The sequence below is a fragment of the Lagenorhynchus albirostris genome, chromosome 4 (genome assembly GCF_949774975.1).
Source record: "Lagenorhynchus albirostris chromosome 4, mLagAlb1.1, whole genome shotgun sequence".
Taxonomy (NCBI): Eukaryota; Metazoa; Chordata; class Mammalia; order Artiodactyla; family Delphinidae; genus Lagenorhynchus; species Lagenorhynchus albirostris.
This window is the reverse complement of record NC_083098.1, coordinates 113,636,621-113,651,403: the sequence shown is the minus strand read 5'-3', so window position 1 is coordinate 113,651,403 and position 14,783 is coordinate 113,636,621. Positions and strand designations below refer to the sequence as shown.

The 14,783-nt window shown below is 34.9% G+C and overlaps 1 long non-coding RNA gene across 1 annotated transcript; it reads right to left on the bottom strand.

The window, feature by feature from the left end:
- Nucleotides 1–422: 422 nt before the first annotated feature.
- Nucleotides 423–2,319, bottom strand: LOC132519440 (uncharacterized). Its single transcript, XR_009540164.1, has 2 exons — nucleotides 1,875–2,319; nucleotides 423–1,033 (listed from the first exon to the last, which is right to left on the bottom strand). It is a non-coding gene; the product is annotated as an uncharacterized LOC132519440 (long non-coding RNA).
- Nucleotides 2,320–14,783: the final 12,464 nt, after the last annotated feature.

Below are 14,783 nucleotides of genomic sequence, written 5' to 3'. Positions count from 1 at the left end.
AGCCTACCTGCAGGATCTGGAGCCTCCAACCTCATCGGGCATCTCTTTTCTTAGGTACACCCTCATCTCTGGGAATTTTTCCTTCACAATAACGTTTACACAGTTCACAGAAACATTAGAAATTGCTTACAGTTTAATTCTGCTTTTCCTCAAATCAGAGAATGACTTTTGCGAACTTGTGGCAGGAAAGAGTTAGTTTGGGAGCATTTCTATTGGGTTGGACAAAAAGTTCGTTTGGTTTTTTTTCCATAAGATGGCTCTAGTAGCTCTTAATTGTCCTTAACTTAATTTGAAACAATTTTGTTAGATTGTATTGTGACAGCTGTAATATCAGTGTGCATTAAAAAAAAAAAACTTGTCAAAATTGGTGAATTTTTGTGTAGCCATTTTAATATTGAAGAGGGAAGGACAAAAGCAACATGTTCAGCATATTATGCTTTATTATTTCAAGCAAGGTAAAAACACAACTGAAACACAAAAAAGAAAAAAAAATTATGCAGTGTATGGAGAATGTGCTGTGACAGATCAAACGTGTCAAAAAAAGTGGTTTGTGAAGTTTTGTGCTGGAGATTGCTCGCTGGACGATGCTCCATGGTTGGGTAGACCAGTTGAAGTTGATAGTGACCAAATCGAGACATTAATTGAGAACAATCAACGTTATACCACGCAGGAGACAGCTGACATACTCAAAATATCCAAATCAAGTGTTGAAAATTATTTGCACCAGCTTGGTTATGTTAATGGCTTTGATGTTTGGGTTCCACATAAGTTAAGTGAAAAAAAACTTTTTTGACTGTATTTCCACATGCAATTCTCTATTGAAATGTAACAAAACTGTTCCGTTTTTAAAACAAATTATGATGGGCGATGAAAAGTGGTTACTGTATAATAATGTGGAACAGAAGAGATCGTGGAACAAGCGAAATGAACCACCACCAACTACACCAAAGGCCGGTCTTCATCCAAAGAAGGTGATGCTGTGTAATGGTGGGATTGGATGGGAGTCCTCTAGAAGATGGAATTATGAAGTTGCCTGAAAAATGGCAGAAGGTAGTAGAACAAAATGGTGAATATGTTTTTCAACAAAGTTCTTGGTGAAAATGAAAAATATTTCTTTTGGTTTTACTTAAAAACCAATGGAACATTTTGGCCAATCCAATACATTAACATTGCAGTTGTATGTTAATGTGAAATTATGTTTTAATCAGGTATTTAAAGATTATTGGGAAAAAGTGATGGTAGGATCTTTGTTACTATTACTGTTGTTGTTATATTTGAGTCTCAGGCAAGCACTCATCTTCATACATTTAACAAATTGCATGAATTAATTGCATGAATATGGTCTATTGCTGAGATTAGTGCTCTGTTTGTATGAACAGAGATACTAATTTCTGAATTATGTCATGGCTAACGAAACCCCAGTTTCTTGTACATGTAGAACTTAATCATCAGAAGCATAAGTGATTTTACTATACTTCCCTCAAACTTTACATTTGTTTTATTCCTCTTCCAGTCCCAAATACTTATTTATACTCTGTATCCACATCCTTATGATATTTCTGCATAATGAAAACAGCAATATCAGTAGCTCTACCACTTTACTGAGTTTAGCCAACAGCAGAATATCTAATATATTAACAACAATATACTACTGGTTGTTATCAAAATCCTGCCAATACTTCTTATAGCTACTATTTCAAGCATTTTTAAATTTGTATTTATACCACACTTATACATATTTTTATACCAACTCTCACTTAGGAAGCAACCGTACAACCATAGTAAAATCATCAAAAGTTCACCAATGCTTTTTTGTATAATATAAGCAACTATAGTTTCTATCATCTAATTATGTATTTTAATAGCAAACTTACATTTTACGTACTTCAGTTGTGCTTGCTATCTTTTATCTTTCCAAACAACATATCCTGAATTGCCACAGTCTCTTTCCAAAACGGACTCTTACATCCTCCATGATATGGGAAGAGGGCAGAAGCAGAAATCTGGGTGGTGCCACATAAGAAGATGAGCCACAGACAAAGGAGCTCATTTCATGACACAAGAAGGAGACTTCAGAGTAGGCAGAAAGAAGAGGCTGCCAGGAGTCTTTTTAAAGCAATTTTCCTGGACCATTTAATACAAGAGGAAACCAAGATCGGTGCTGTAGAAGAAAATAATTATCAGCAGATAGGGTTTTCGGTATCATTCTTTTCATCCTAGCACATTTTTGATGTTCCACAGCATTTTTATTGTCCTGTGGATTTTTAAAGATACCAGTCTGCTTCTGAGAGTATGACTTCTCTCCTGGTCATCAGGAGGCAGTGGTGGAAGTAAACATTGAGTCAGGGATAACGCTCAGAACTGCAGCCAGGTCCCAGCTGCACTTGTTGGATAAATATAGTTCACTACGTTCTAGAGGAATCTGCCCCAGCATTGGCTGCGATGATTCATAATACCTAAGGTGTATAAAACCTTGTCAAATTCTTTTTGTAACAAGATGTAAACTTTTCCCATTTAGGATACTCTATCTAGGATAAAATTTGATGCTCATAAATGTTGGGCAAAGGGCTCCACATGGAGCTCAGGATCCTGCCTGTCCTACTTAGAGCACTGGGAAAACATCTTTCCAGACGGCAAGAGTTGTAGGTGAAAGCCATGGAGTTTTCTATCATCAGGGTTTCTAATATGGCTGAATAAGCTAGAGGAGATCAAGAAAATATCTTGCTAAGAAGAGCTCTCCAAGAGTTCATACTAGTTTTTAGTGTGATCTGACAGCTGGTCTGAACCATGTTCCTATAGATAATTATTTATAGTAAAATTGCAGATGTGGGTAAGGTGAATTACATGGCCTAAAAACTATAGAAACAACAGAATGGGATATTTTGAGTTGAGGTTTAGACTGTGTTAATAAAATGAAACATGATAGTTGGCAAAGTACCCTATCCATACTATCATTATGAATGTAGTACTGCAGGAACTGCTCTTGCATGCATGCTATTTATACAGTGAAGCTGACCTTTAGATGGGGATTATTATTCAAACAGCAGAAGTACTTTGGTGTGAAGGTTGTTAAAAAGTAGAGAGCACTAGATGTCCAAGGTCCAGGATACTTGGTTTTGTCAGCTGATGTGGGAGGGAAACCAATTTTTTTAGGTTATATCCTGCTGGTGGTACAGTATTCCTTTAAACAGCCCTTTCCTGTTCCACTGTAATCAGGCTACATTCCATTCCCCTGCCCTCTCGTCCCCAGTGCTGGCTTTTGTCTTTTGAAAGGTCCAACCCAAGCATCACCTCCACCTCTTCCTCTTTATCTTAGTTGTCTACCCATCAACTTTTTATTCCTCTTAAACCTCTGCCTGTCTTTCAAATTCATTGCACACAATTGCTTTCTATTTCATAAGCTACGTTCTATAGAATGCATTTCTTTGCCCAAAAGGAAGGACTGCAGTAGCACCCTTGTGATAGGAAAAAGGCACTGGTGAGTAAAATGATGGAGCTGCAGGGTTGCACTGTTGCACTAAGAGGTAAGAGCTGTTATTAGAAGCTCTATTAACAATAGCAATACAGAAAATAAAGGTAATGAATGAGAGTGTAAGAAACTCTGAACTGGTTCAAAATTTATATGTATGTATATATGTATGTATGTATCTATCTATGTATTATCCATCTATTTATCTATGTATTTACCTGTCTATCTATCTATCTATCCATGTTTCTATCTATATATATTTTGAACCAGTTCAGAGTTTCTTGTACTCTTATTCATTAATTTCATTTTTCATACTGATAGATATAGATATAAATGATATAGATATAGAGCTAGAGAGGCACTATTGTCTACCATACTGGGTTGAAAATTTTGGCATCATAATTTGTTCAATAAATGAAAATTCATCAATTGGCTTTATAATGTGTAAATGATCAAAATTTTCCAAAATTTAACTTGTTCTACCAGGATTATTCCACATAAAAATGTTTTTACATTTCAAAAAGCAAACCTATATATTTGTCTTCATACCATTTATTTGAATTTTTCACCAAAGTGCTGAAATTTGAAGTATTCCAATTGAAGTCAATTTGGAATAATCTGAGCACTTTGGTTAAGTTAGTACGAAAGGTATTATTCCAGATAAATTTTTCCAGAAAGGATTTTGATTTTTTTTCTCAATTCAGACTCAGATTAGTCTAAGAAACATAATGTTGGCAAAGTAATTTAATTGATTTGGACTCAGACATTATTCTTTCTTGTCTCCTATAATTTTTACTTATTTATCATTTAAGTAATAAATGTCTATGATTTAATAAATTTAGAATAATTAATTTAATAAATTTAGAATATATCTAATTTAAGAGTAATAAAAGGAGAGTATCCAGTATGCTAAAACAATAAGGTCTGGTGCTAAAGTTATATTGTTTTAATGTTTCCTAGAGCATGAAAAGTGAATGTGTATATGCATGACCCTCAACAAAGTAACAGAATAAAACATCACATCCAAAACAAGTTAGATAAAAATGATCTAATTTCACACCAGTCCAGGATGATTAAAAACTCACAGCCAACACCTTATGATCACCACATTCAGCATCATATACATCCTATAAAGATGGTAAGCATCAGGCCATGCTGAGTAATGTAAAAGACTTGCTGGAAGCACAGCTTTCTAAGAGACGTCTGAAGATGTAAGCACAAGATTCCTGCTTCACTAGAGAGCACTAATGACTAAACTCCCATCACTGAAACTTTGACATAGACAATTTAACTTTGTATCCATCTCCTCAATATACCTTAACCATTTCACTGAAGAAGCAGGAGTTCTACTAATACGTATGGGGATGAATATAGCATCTTTAATAGAGAAGATGCATCAGTCTTTTGTCTCATGATAGTATCTGACCAAAAATATAGAAGTAGATTACAAAATCATTAATATTAACTTTTTTAATTTTTAAACTCCAACATAGCACCATAAGACTTCAAAGTTGAAAACAATGTCCACACCAGGAGAGGAAAAATGATCAATACAACTGTGTGGGATGTGGTGTCATTTCACTGGTCAAAATGCTGATGTGATATCAGCCAGAGTTACTTAATGCTCTCTCCTCTACCAAATATCAATTGTGTGTTCCCTTAGGTTCACCGGCAATCTTACAGGAATCACCCAGTTTTTAGATACCAAAGAAATCCAGAAATCAATACCCAGGTTATTATGCCATTATCAAAAAACTACAAAACCACTGGGTAGAAGTGATGCCGAAAGGTATTAAATATATTATATTTCAGTAACACACAACTAAAATAAAATAACAATTTAAAAGTTTCCAACTAAAATAATTTTTTAAACATTGATTTTCATTCATTTTATGCTGAATTTATTCCCAGAACATAAGCTTTTGCTTCTTCTATTTCTTCAGGGATATTGTCTTCTGAGCAACCTCATCTTGATTTAAGAACAATTGGTTAGACCAGAGAGCAGACAGCAGAAGCAAGAAAAACTATAATCCTACAGCCTGTGGAATGAAAACCACATTCACAGAAAGATAAACAAAATGAAAAGGTGGAGGACAATGTACCAGAAGAAGGAACAAGACAAAACTACAGGAAAACAACTAATGAAGTAGAAATAGGCAACCTTCCAGAAAAAGAATTCAGAATAATGAAAGTGGATGATCAAGGACCTTGGAAAAAGAATGGAGACAAAAACCAAGAAGATGCAAAAAATGTTTAACAACGACCTAGAAGAATTTAAGAACAAGCACCTAGAAGAACTAAAAAACAGAGATGAACAATACAATAACTGAAAGGAAAAATACTCTGGAAGGAATCAATACCAGAATAACTGAGGCAGAAGAGCAGATAAGTGACCTGGAAGATAGAATGGTGCAATTCACTGCTGTAGAACAGAATAAAGAAAAAAGAATGAAAGAAATGAAGATAGCCTAAAAGACCTCTGGGACAACATTAAATGCAACAACATTCACATTATAGGGGTTCCAGAAGGAAAAGAGAGAGAGACAGAATCCAAGAAAATATTTGGAGAGATTAGAGTCAAAAACTTCCCTAACATGGGAAAGGAAATAACCACCCAGCTCTAGGAAGTGCAGAGAGTCCCAGGCAGCATATCCAAGGATAAACATGCCAAGACACATAGTATTCAAACTGACAAAAATTAAAGACAAAGAAAAATAACTAAAAGCAACAAGGAAAAAATGAAAAATAACATACTAGGGAATCCCCATAATGTTAACAGCTGATTTCTCAGCAGAAACACTACAAGCCAGAAGGGAGTGGCATGATATATTTAAAGTGATGAAAGGGAAGAACCTGCAACCAAGATTACTCTACCTGGTGAGGATGTCATTCAGATTGGATGGAGAAAGCAAAAGCTTTAAAGACAAGCAAAAGCTAAGAGAATTCAGCACCACCAAACCAGCTCTACAACAAATGTTAAAGGAACTTCCCTAACTGCGAAACACAAGAGAGGAAAAGGACCTACAAAACAAAAACAAAACAATTAAGAAAACTGTAATGTGAATATACATATTGATAATTACCTTAAATGTAAATGGATTAAATGCTCCAACCAAAAGACATAGACTGGCTGAATGGTTACAAAAACAAGACCAAAACATATGCTAGCTACAAGAGACCCACTTCAGATGTAGGGACACATACAGACTGAAAGTGAGGGGATGGAAAAAGATATTCCATGCAAATGGAAATCAAAAGAAAGCTGGAGTAGCAATACTTGTATCAAATAAAATAGACTTTAAAATAAAGAAAGTTACAAGAGACAAGGAAGGACATGACATAATGATCAAGGGAACAATCCAAGAAGAAGATATGACAATTGTAAATATTTATGCACCCAATATAGGAGCACCACCATACCTAAGGCAAATGCTAAGAGATATAAAAGAGGAAATCAACAGTAACACAGTAATAGTGGGGAACTTTAACACCTCACTTACACCAATGGAAAGATCATCCAGACAGAAAATTAATTAGGAAACCCAAGTTGTAAAGGACACAATAGACCAGATATATTTAATTGATATTTATAGAAAACAGCTACACTTTCTTCTCAAGTGTACATGTCACATTCTCCAGGATAGATCACATCCTGGGTCACAACACAAGCCTTGGTAAATTTAAGAAAATTGAAATCATATCAAGTATCTTTTCTGACCACAACACTATGAGATTAGAAATAAATTACAGGAAAAAATGTAAAAAACACAAACAGATGGAGGCTAAACAATACATTACTAAATAACCAAGAGATCACTGAAGAAATCAAAGAGGAAATCAGAAAATATCTAGAGACAAATGACAACAAAAACACGACAATCCAAAAGCTACAGGATGCAGCAAAAGCAGTTCTAAGAGGGAAGTTTATAGCAATACAATCGTAACTCAAGAAACAAGAAAAATCTCAAATAAACAATCTAACCTTACAACTAAAGAAACTAGAGAAAGAAGAACAAACAAAACCCAAAGTTAGTAGGAGGAAATAAATCATAAAGATCAGAGCAGAAAAAAAATGAAATAGAAACAAAGAAAACAATAATAAAGATCGATAAAACTAAAACCTGGTTCTTTGACAAGATAAACAAAATTGATAAACATTTAGCGAGACCCATCAAGAAAAAGAGGGAGAGGACTCAAATCAGTAGAATTAGAAATGAAAGAAGAGAAGTTACAATGGACAATGCAGAAATACAAAGCATCATAAGAGACTACTACAAGCAACTCTAGGCCAATACAATGGACAACCTGGAAGAAATGGACAAATTCTTATAAAGGTATAACCTTCCAAGACTGAAGCAGGAAGAAAGAGAAAATATGAGCAGACCAATCACAAGTAATGAAATTGAAACTATAATTAAAAATCTTTCAACAAACAAAAGTCCAGGATCAGATGGCTTCACAGGTGAGTTCTATCAAACATTTAGAGAAGAGCTAATACCTATCTTTCTCAAACTCTTCCAAAAAACTGCAGAGGGAGGGCCACTCCCAAACACATTCTACAAGGCCACCATCACCCTGAAAACAAAGCCAGACAAAGATACTATGAAAAAAGAAAATTACAGACCAATATCAGTGATGAATAAAGATGTAAAAATCCTCTACATAATACTAGCAAACAGAATCCAAGAACATATTAAAAGGATACTACACCATGATCAAGTGGGATTTATCCCAGGGATGCAGGGATTCTTCAATATATGCAAATCAATCAATGTGATACACCCATTAACAAATTGAAGAAGAAAAACCATATGACCATCTCAATAGATGCATAAAAAGTTTTGACAAAATTCAACACCCATTTATGATAAAAACTCTCCAGAATGTGGGCATAGTGGGAACCTACCTCAACATAATAAAGACCACATGCAACAAACCAACAACAAACATCATTCTCAATGGTGAAAAACTGAAAGCATTTCCTCTAAGATCAGGAACAAGACAAGGATGTCCACTCTCGCCAGTATTATTCAACATATTTTTGGAAGTCCTAGCCACAGCAATCACAGAAGAAAAAGAAATAAAAGAACTACAAACTGGAAAAGAAGAGCTAAAACTGTCTCAGTTTGTGGATGATATGATACTATACATAGAGAATCCTAAAGATGCCACCAGAAAACTACTGGTGAATCAATGAATCAATGAATTTGGTAAAGTAGCAGGATACAAAATTAATGCACAGAAATCTCTTGCATTCCTATACACTAACTATGAAAGATCAGAAAGAGAAAATAAGGAAACAATCCCATTCACCATTGCAATGGAAAGAATAAAATACCTAGGAGTAAACTTACCTAAAGAGACAAAACACCTGTATGCAGAAAACTATAAGACACTGATGAAAGAAATCAAAGATGAAACAAACAGATGGAGAGATATAGCATGTTTTTAGATTGGAAGAATCAATATTGTGGAAATGACTACACTACCCAAAGCAATCTACATATTCAATGCAATCCCTATCAAATTACCGATAGCATTTTTCACAGAAGTAGAACAAAAGATTTTAAAATTTGTGTGGAGGCTCAAAAAACCCCAAATAGCCAAAGCAATCTTAAGGGAAAAATACCGAGCTGGAAGTATCAGATTCCCTGACTTCCAACTATACTACAAAGCTACAGTAATAAAGACAATATGGTACTGGCACAAAAACAGAAATATACATCAATGGAACAGGATAGAAAACCCAGAGATAAACCCACTCACCTATGGTCAACTAATCTATGACAAAGGAGGCAAGGATATACAATGGAGAAAAGACAGTCTCCTCAATAAGTGGTGCTGGGAAAACTGGACAGCTACATGTAAAAGAATGAAACTAGAACACTCCCTAACAGTATACACAAAAATAAACTCAAAATGAATTAAAGACCTAAATGTAAGACGAGAAACTATAAAACTCTTAGAGGAAAACATAGGTAGAATGCTCTTTTTTTAAAAAACATCTTTATTGGAGTATAATTGCTTTAAAATGGCATGTTAGTTTCTGCTTTATAACAAAGTGAATCAGTTATACATATACATATGTTCCCATATCTCTTCCCTCTTGCATCTCCCTCCCTCCCACCCTCCCTATCCCACCCCTCTAGGTGGACACAAAGCACCAAACTGATCTTCCTGTGCTATGTGGCTGCTATCTATTTTACATTTGGTAGTGTATATATGTCCATGTCAGTCTCTCACTTCATCCCAGCTTACCCTTCCCCAGCCCCCTGTCCTCAAGTCCACTCTACATGTCTGCATATTTATTCCTGTCCTGCCCCTCGGTTCATCAGAATCTTATTATAGCTTCCATATATATGTGTTAGCATACAGTATTTGTTTTTCTCTTTCAGACTTACTTCTCTCAGTAAGACAGTCTCTAGGTTAATCCACTTCAATAAAAATAACTCAATTTCATTTATTTTTATACCTTAGTAATATTCCATTGTATATAAGTGCCACATCTTCTTAATTCATTCATCTGTCGATGGACACTTAGGTTACTCCTATGTCCTGTCTATTGTAAATCGTGCTGCAGTGAACATTGTGATATATGACTCTTTTTGAGTTATGGTTTTCTCAGGTTATATGCCCAGTCATGGGATTGCTGGGTTGTATGGTAGTTCACTTTTTAGTTTTTTAAGGAACCTCCATACTGTACTCCATAGTGGCTGTATCAACTTACGTTCCCACCAACAGTGCAAGAGTGTTCCCTTTTCACCACACCCTCTCCAGCATTTGTTGTTTGTACATTTTTTAATGATGGCCATTCTGACCTGTGTGAGGTGAGACCTCCTTGTAGTTTTGATTTCCATTTTTCTAATGATTAGTAATGTTGAGGATTCTTTCCTGTGTTTGTTGGCAATCTGTATATCTTCTTTGGAGAAAGGTCTATTTAGGTCTTCTACCCATTTTTGGATTGGGTTGGGGTTTTTTTTGATATTTCAGCTGCATGAGCTGCTTGTATGTTTTGGAGATCAATCCTTTGTCAGTTGTTTAGTTTGCAAATATTTTGTCCCATTCTGAGGGTTGTATTTTCATCTTGTTTATGGTTTCCTTTACTGTGCAAAAGCTTTTAAGTTTCATTAGTTTGTTTATTTTTGTTTTTATTTCCCATTTATTTTATTTCCCATTTGTATATTTTTGTTTTTATTTCCCTTTCTCTAGAAGGTGTGTCAAAAAGGATCTTGCTGTGATTTATGTCATAGAGTGTTCTGCCTATGTTTTCCTCTAAGAGTTTTATAGTGTCTGGCCTTACATTTAGGTCTTTAATTCATTTTGAATTTATTTTTGTGTATGGTATTAGGGAGTGTTCTAATTTCATTCTTTTACATATAGCTGTTCAGTTTTCCCAACACCATTTATTGAAGAGGCTGACTTTTCTGCATTGTATATTCTTGCTTCTTTTATCAAAGATAAGGTGACCATATGTGCATGAGTTTATCTCTGGGCTTTCTATCCTGTTCCATTGATCAATATTTCTGTTTTTATGCCAGTACCATACTGTCTTGATTACTGTAGCTTTGTACTTTAGTGTGAAGTCAGGGAGCATGATTCCTCCAGCTCCATTATTCTTTCTCAAGATTGCTTTGGCTATTCGGGGTCTTTTGTGTTTCCATACAAAACTGTGAAATTTTTGTTCTAGTTCTGTGAAAAATGCCATTGGTAGTTTGATAGGAATTGTGTTGAATATGTAGATTGCTTTGGGTAGTATAGTCATTTTCACAATGTTGGTTCTTCCAATCCAAAAACATGGTATATCTCTCCAACTGTCTGTATCATCTTTAATTTCTTTTATCAGTCTCTTATAGTTTTCTGCATATAGGTCTTTTGTCTTCTTAGGTAGGTTTATTACTAGGTATTTTATTCTTTTCGTTGCAATGGTAAATGGGAGTGTTTCCTTAATGCCGCTTTCAGATTTTTCATCGTTAGTGTATAGGAATGCAAGAGATTTCTGTGCATTAATTCTGTACCCTGCTACTTTACCAGATTCATTGATTAGCTCTTGTAGTATTCTGGTAGCATATTTAGGATTCTCTATGTATGGTATCACGTCATCTGCAAACAGTGACAGTTTTAATTTTTTAATTCTTCTTTTCCAGTTTAGATTGCTTTTATTTCTTTTTCTTCTCTGATTCCTGTGACTGAAACTTCCGAAACTATGGTGAAAGTGGGCAACCTTGTCTTTTCCCTGATCTTAGTGGAAATGGTTTCAGTTTTTTTTTTTTTTTTTTGGTTTCAGTTTTTCACCGTTGAGAATGATGTTGGCTGTGGTTTTGTCATTTATGGCCTTTATTATGTTGAGTTAAGTTCCCTCTATGCCTACTTTCTGGAGGATTTTTATCATAAATCGATGTTGAATTTTGTCAAAAGGTTTTTCTGCATCTATTGAGATGATCATATGGTTTTTATTCTTTAATTTGTTAATATGGTGTATCACATTGATTGATTTGTGTATACTATAGAATACTTGCATTCCTGGGATAAACCTCACTTGATCATGGTGTATAATCCTTTTAATGTGCTGTTGGATTCTCTTTGCTAGTATTTTGTTGAGGTTTTTGCATCTATGTTCATCAGTGATATTGGCCTGTAGTTTTCTTTTTTTGTGACATCTTTGTCTGGTTTTGGTATCAGGGTGATGGTGGCCTCACAGAATGAGTTTGGGAGTGTTCCTCCCTCTGGTATATTTTGAAAGAGTTTGAGAAGCATAGGTGTTAGCTCTTCTCTTAATGTTTGATAGAATTTGCCTGTGAAGCCATTTGGTCCTGGGCTTTTGTTTGTTGGAAGATTTTTAATCACAGTTTCAATTTCAGTGCTTATAATTTGTCTGTTTATATTTTTTATTTCTTCCTGGTTCAGTCTCTGATGGTTGTGCTTTCCTAAGAATGTGTCCATTTCTTCCAGGTTGTCCTTTTTTTTTTTTTTTGTGGTACACGGGCCTCTCACTGCTGTGGCCTCTCCTGTTGCGGAGCAACAGGCTCCGGACGTGCAGGCTCAGCAGCTATGGCTCACGGGCACAGCCGCTCCACGGCATGTGGGATCTTCCTGTACCGGGACACGAACCCGTGTCCCCTGCATTGGCAGGCAGACTCTCAACCACTGCACCACCAGGGAAGCCCCCCAGGTTGTCCATTTTATTGGTATATAGTTACTTGCAGTAATCTCATGTGATCCTTTGTATTTCTGCAGTGTCAGTTGTTACTTCTTCTTTTTAATTTCTACTTCTATTGATTTGAGTCTTCTCCTTTTTTTTCTTCATGAGTCTGGCTAATGGTTTAACACTTTTGTTTATCTTCTTAAATAACCAGATTTTATTTTTATTGATCTTTGCTATCATTTCCTTTTTTTTTCATTTATTTCCAATCTGATCTTTATGATTTCTATCCTTTTGTTAACTTTGGGGTTTTTTGTTCTTCTTTCTGTAATTGGTTTTTGTGTAAGGTTAGGTTGTTATTTGAGTGGTTTCTTGAGTTAGGATTGTATTGCTATAAACTTCCCTCTTAGAACTGCGTTTGCTACATTCCATAGATTTTGGGTCATCGTGTTTTAATTGTCATTAGCTTCCAGATACTTTTTGATTTCTCTTTGATTTCTTCAGTGATCTCTTGGTTATTTTGTAGCATATTGTTTAGCATCCATGTGTTTGTATTTTTTACAGATTTTTTCCTGTAATTGATATCGAGTCTCATGGCATTGTTTTCAGGAAAGATACTTGATAGGATTTCAATTTTCTTAAATTTACCAAGGCTTGATTTGTGACCCAAGATATGATGTATCCTGGAGAATGTTCCATGAGCACTTGAGAAGAAAATGTATTCTGTTGTTTTTGGATCAAATGTCCTATAAATATCAATTAAGTCCATCTTGTTATGTGTCACTTAAAGCTTCTGTTTCCTTATTTATTTTCATTTTGGATGATCTGTCTATTGGTGAAAGTGGGGTGTTAAAGTCCCCGACTATGATTGCATTATTGTCGATTTCCCCTTTTATGGCTGTTAGCATTTGCCTTAGGTATTGTAGTGCTCCTTTGTTGGGTGTGTAAATATTTATAATTATTATATATTCTTGGATTGATCTCTTGAGCATTATGTAGTGTCCTTCTTTGTCTTTTGTATTAGTCTTTGTTTTAAAGTCTATTTTGTCTGATATGAGAATTGCTACTCCATCTTTGTTTTGATTGCCATTTGCATGGAATATCATTTTCCATCCTCTCACTTTCAGTCTGTAGGTGTCCCTAGGTCAGAAGTGGGTGTCTTGTAGACAGCATTTGTATAGATCTTGTTTTTGTATCCATTCAGCCAGTCAATGTGTTTTGATTGGAGCCTTAAACCATTTATATTTAAGGTAGTTATCTCTATGTATGTTCCTATTACCATTTTCTTAATTTTTCTGGGTTTGTTATCATAGGTCTTTTCCTTCTCTTGTGTTTCCTGCCTAGAGAAGTTTCTTTAGCATTTGTTGTAAAGCTGATTTGGTGGTGCTGAATTCTCTTAGGTTTTGCTTGTTTGTAAAGTTTTTAATTTCTCCGTCTAATATGAATGAGATTCTTGCTGGGTAGCGTAATCTTGGTTGTAGTTTTTTCCCTTTCATCACTTTAAATATGTCATGTCACTCCATTCTGGCTTCCAGAGTTTCTCCTGAAAGATCAACTGTTAACCTTATGGGGATTTCCTTGTATGTTATTTGTTGTTTTCCCCTTGATGCTTTTAATACTTTTACTTTGTAGTTACTTTGTGATAGTTTGATTAATATGTAGTTACTTTGTGATAGTTTGATTAATATGTAGTTACTTTGTGATAGTTTAATATGTGTCTTGGTGTGTTTCTCCTTGAATTTATCCTGTATGGGACTCTCTGCACTTCCTGGACTTGATTGACTATTTCCTTTCCCATATTAAGGAAATTTTCAACTATAACCTCTTCAAATATTTTCTCAGTGTCATTCTTTTTCTCTTCTTCTTCTCGGACCCCTATAATTTGAATGTTGGTGTGTTTAATATTATCCCAGAGGTCTCTGAGACTGTCCTCATTTCTTTTCATTCTTTTTTCTTTTTTCTGCTCTGCAGTAGTTACTTCCACTACTTTATTTTCTAGTTCACTTATCCCTTCTTCTCCCTCAATTATTCTGTTCTTGATACCTTCTAGAGAACTTTTAAGTTCATTTATTGTGTCATTCATCATTTTTGTTTGCTCTTTAGTTTTCTAGGTCCTTGTTAAATATTTTTTATATTTTCTCCATTTTATTTCCAAGATTTTGGATCATCTTTACT